Genomic DNA, 4,852 nt, shown 5'->3' with positions numbered 1-4,852 from the left:
TAAAAGAAACTTTACTGAGTGTCTATGCTATGCTAGGTGCCATTTTACATATCAGAATTAGGTAATTAAATACATATTTTTTAGGTTAAGTAACTTTTTAAAAAGGATCTTGGAAAAAACTTTTGATTTCTGTTTTTTGGTTTTGTTTTTTCTTAACAAATACAGGGGTATTTCAAGAGCTAGTATATAGCTCAATATGCCTATGTTATTGTTTTTGTAGGACATCCAGTTTTCCCCTTAGGAAGGAGCCATTGCTCCACCCAAATGTGTTAGTGCATTTTCTTTAGGAGAGCAATGGGTTTTTATCTTTCTAGATCAATGACCCCAATCAAACAGGGCCTTCCCTATTATTTACTGGGAGCATAGTTTCCATTGTTGCATTCAGGTATCCCCACAAGATTATGGTTGCATCAAATATCAAAGGCCTTGAAACAGCTAGTTGGTTTTTTTTTTTTTTCCATCTAAGGTGTCTAAGAAATGCTGAAGCTCTGTCATGTTTGAAATACCATCCCTCCATCGAAGACCAGATTTGGACTTTCCCCCTTGGTCCAGTTAGTAGGCCTGTGTTTCAAGGCAGTAATTAACAAATGAGCATGGGTAGCCAATAAACCGTGGCGCTGGCTCTGCTATCCAGATCATGTATTCAGATCTCTGTTTAGAAATTAAAATAGTGTGCCGCCAGCCAGTCTGCCAGCATGGTCGGTGTTGGGGATTGTATAAGGCAATAGAAGCAGCTGTACATCTCCTTTTAGGCCAGCAGATGGAGGGCTTTGTCTACCAATGCCATGATGATTATCTGACTCATGATTATCTGAGCCCTTGGACAGACATTTAAACCTTTAAGCGCCAAAAGGCTTTTCCTAATAAGAACCCCATGGATCCTATTGGCAGAGGGTCAAATTTCTCTCTGGGTAAAATATTTGAACATTTTTTTAAATCATGAATTAAAAACTAAACTTCTTTTACCTTTAAATCAGAAGCCACACCCAGGAGTAGCCCCAGGGAGAGCTCCTCCTTTGAATTGTATTGATTTCCCTGGATGGTTGGCCAGGGAAGAAGCCTGAATTTCCTGAGTTAGAAGCATGTCGTGCTTATCAAATTTAGAATGAAGACAGTATCTTATCGCTATTTATTAATATTATTGTTATTATTATTATTTTATTACATCGCTGGCATAACTTTGGTGCCTTTTTCTTTTTTCATTTTTTAAACAAAATAAAATATAATAAGATAAAACAAAAACCATCACATTGACAAGGCAAACCAACAGAAGAGAAAGTACCCTCAGAGAAGGCAGAAGAATTGGAGACCCACCAAGCGGTGGTGGCACGAGAGTTTGTGTGTTTCCTTTCTTTTAATTTTATGGGCCTTAGATTGTTTATCTTTGTGTTTTCATGGGTGCAGTTAATCTCTTTAGATTGTAGTTCTTTCTACTACCTTCTATGGGCTGGACTTATAGATAAATATTGCTAACATTTGGTTTTATACTAGAATATCATCTATGGTCATTGACAATTTTGCTGGGTATAATAGTCTGGGCTGGCATCTATAGTCTCTTAGAGTCTGCAGCACATCTATCCAGGCCCTTTGGACTTTTAGAGTCTCCATTGGGAAGTCAGGTATAATTCTAATAGAGCTGTCTTTACATATTTCTTGGTCTTTTTCCTTTGCATCTTTAATATCTTCTTTGTTCTGTATGTTTAGTGTTTTGATAATTATGTGACAAGGGGACTTTTTTTCTAGTCCATTTTATTTGGTGTTCTAAATGCTTTTTGTGCTTTTATGGGCATCTCCTTTAGTTAGAAAATTTTTCCTCTCTGATTTTGTTGAAAGTATTTTCTGGGCCTTTCAACTGGCTTTCTTCTCTTTCCTCTATTCCTATTATTTTTAGATCTGGTTTTTTTTCATAGTGTCTCAGATTTCCTAGATGTCATATTTTGGGAGTTTTTCAGATCTAACATTTTCGTTTACCAATGTATCCATTTCTTCTATCACATCTTTGACAACTGAGATTCTCTCTTCCATTTCTTGTATTCTGTTGGTAATACTTGCCTTTGTGGTTCCTGTACAAATTCCTAAATTTTTCACTTCCAGATTTCCATCAGTTTGGGTTTTCTTTATTGATTCTATTTCCATGTTCAGGTCTTGAGTTTTATTCATTTCCTTACACTGTTTATGTTGCCCCAGATTTCCTTAAAATATTTATTCATTTCTTCTTTAAGGACCTCTATCACCTCTATGCAGGCTATTTGTGTACTTCAGCTATGTTGAAATATTTAGCACCTGCTGTGGTAGAGTTACTAGGCTCCTGTGGAGACACGAAGTCCTGGCTGTTATTATTTCTACACTACAACTAGGTCTCTGGGATCGGGATGACAAAGTTCTGGGTGCTGATGTCTGGTTTTTGTCTTTGTTGAGCAGTTAGGGGAGTGTGACGGCTGTTCTGTTACCTGGTAGGAAGATTTCCCTGAACCCTTTTCCAGGAAACTCTCTGGCCTGCTCAGTGGTGGGTTCCCAGGAAATGTCCGCTGGTACTGGAGGTTGGGATACTAGAATGGGTTGGGGGAAAGGAAGCTTGGAGGAGATGTTTGTGATCCCTTGGGGATGGGGCTCAAAGAGGAAAGGGAGAAGAGCAGGTGTTCTGCTGCTGAGCTGAGGATGAGACTGGGATTGGAGGAGCTGGAAGGTGAAGATCTACAGTCAACCCACCGGCTTCCCTGGCAGGAGCGGCCCTTGGGTTAGCAGAGATTACCTGCGGGAACAATAGGAGATGTGTGTGGGAGGTATGGTGTGGGGAAATACAGCTAGGCTGGAAGAGATATCTATAGGAGAGTAGGCGGAGTCAGTGAGAAACCATGTGGCCCATGGAGACAGATGCACCGGAACCTTGCCAATTAGCCACAGCCACGTGGCGATACAAATTAATAGAAAAGAGTTAAGATGTAAGAGTTATCTAGATATATGCATAAGCTAATAGGCCATGCAGTGTTGTAATTAATATAGTTTCTGAGTGAGTATTTGGGTCTGAGCGGCCAGGGAATGAACAAGCAGCCTCTGTCAACAGGGGGGCGGGGTAGAGAGGGCAGCAGCAGGCAGGTGTTCTATTGCAGAGCTAGGGATGAGATTGGCGGATTGTATTTGGGGGAGAGGAGGAAGGGGTTCAAGTCTTCAGCTGGCTTACTGACTTCCTTGGTCAGCTCAGCTGCTGTGTTCCCAGGGAGTGCTGCTGGTGTTGGAGGCTGGGACGATGGAATGAGTTGGGGGAAGGAAGGCTAGAGATAATCTTTGTGATCCATTTGGGAAGGGGTGGGAGGAAAAGACCAAGTAAACATTTGCTGGTTGATTTAAAATCTACTTGGCATAGACACAATATTCCAAAAAAAAAATAATAATAATGCAAGAACTTAAGGCATGGCTATAGCAACCAAGAATCCAAGATTGCTAAGGCAGTGGGCAATCTCAGGGTTTTATATTAATAACAGGAAAGACTTCACTGGTGGCCTTCAGAGCAGCATTCCTTACCTGTAATGCTGTTCACACTTCCTCTTCATGTCCTGGACCTGTGCGGGCTGCTGTTACATAAGCAGGGGTCTGGTTTGTCCCATTTATCTCTGAAAGGCTAGTGGGAGGATGCATCATACCCTATGATGCTGTGAAGGGGGCAGGAGAAAAGGCAAAACCAATCTCTTCGACCCAGCCATGAGACACCCTCCCACCCAAGAGCCAGCTGTTCCCCCTCCCCCACTCCAGGTACTTTCATCTTTGGACTCATTTTCTGAAAGTTTCTCATCAAATGAAGAGAACTCACAAGGCATAATTAGGGATGGATCTGTTTATCTTTTAAAATCCTGATTCGATTTATTCACTTTATCTTATAGGTGACTGTTGTGCCTGCACGTGTGTATATGAGGTCAGAAGAGGGCATCAGATCTCCTGGAACCACCATGTGGGTACCAGGAACAGAACCTGGGGCCCCTGTAAAAGAAACAAGTGCTTTGAACCTTGGAGCCATCTCCCCAGCCCCTGGCTATGTTCATTTTTAAGACTGAGTATTTCTGAGGTCCACAAATGTAAAAGTCCTTCTCTTCCAAAGTCAAAGTCATCAGACACGGCTGTTCGGTACATGGATGGGGAGTCATGTAGGAGGTGGCACACAGAGGAAGAATTCTAAACAGTCTCCCTGCATGCAAATGGTTCTTCCCCATCCACACCATAATCAAAGCTTGTGTGTATGTGCAGGGCTAAGTGTGCGTGCTCACACAGAGAAACTTGAGCCCTTGCTCCTCAGCTGCTATCCACCTGATGTTCAAGACAGACGTCACTGGGCCAGAACTCACCCAGTTGGCTAGGTCAGTCAGTCAGCAAGAGATGCCTTTCCAATGCTGGGATTACAAGTGTTCGCCACCATGCCTAGGTTGTTTTTGGTTTGTGTTTGTTCTGTGGGGGATTGAACTCGGGTCCTCATACTTGAAAAGCAAGCACTTTACTGACTGAGCTATCTTCCCAGCCCTAAGCCATGATCAAATTTGAGGTTCACCATTATTGACCTCAGAAGTCACTGACATCAAACAGCAGAACTGCCTGAGAGTCAGAGTCTCTTCTTGCTGCCACCCAAATTAGTGGCATAACTGCACTGTGGTCCAACAAGCTACCATGAATTGACACAGCAAAAACATTAGGAGAGGCTGGGCATGGCGGTGCGTGCCTCTGAATGCACTACTCTGGAGGCTGAAAGAGGCGGGAGACCAGCCATGAGTTCGAGACCAGTATGGACTACGTGATGATTTCTGAGGTGAGACTGAGCTACAAAGTAAGTCCCTGCATCAAAACAACAACTCGTTTAGGTGCGGTT

Source organism: Microtus oregoni, unplaced genomic scaffold (assembly GCF_018167655.1).
Source record: "Microtus oregoni isolate MIOR12 unplaced genomic scaffold, Mior012 000045F_ref0000178, whole genome shotgun sequence".
Lineage (NCBI taxonomy): Eukaryota > Metazoa > Chordata > Mammalia > Rodentia > Cricetidae > Microtus > Microtus oregoni.
Note: the sequence above shows the minus strand (reverse complement) of the source record.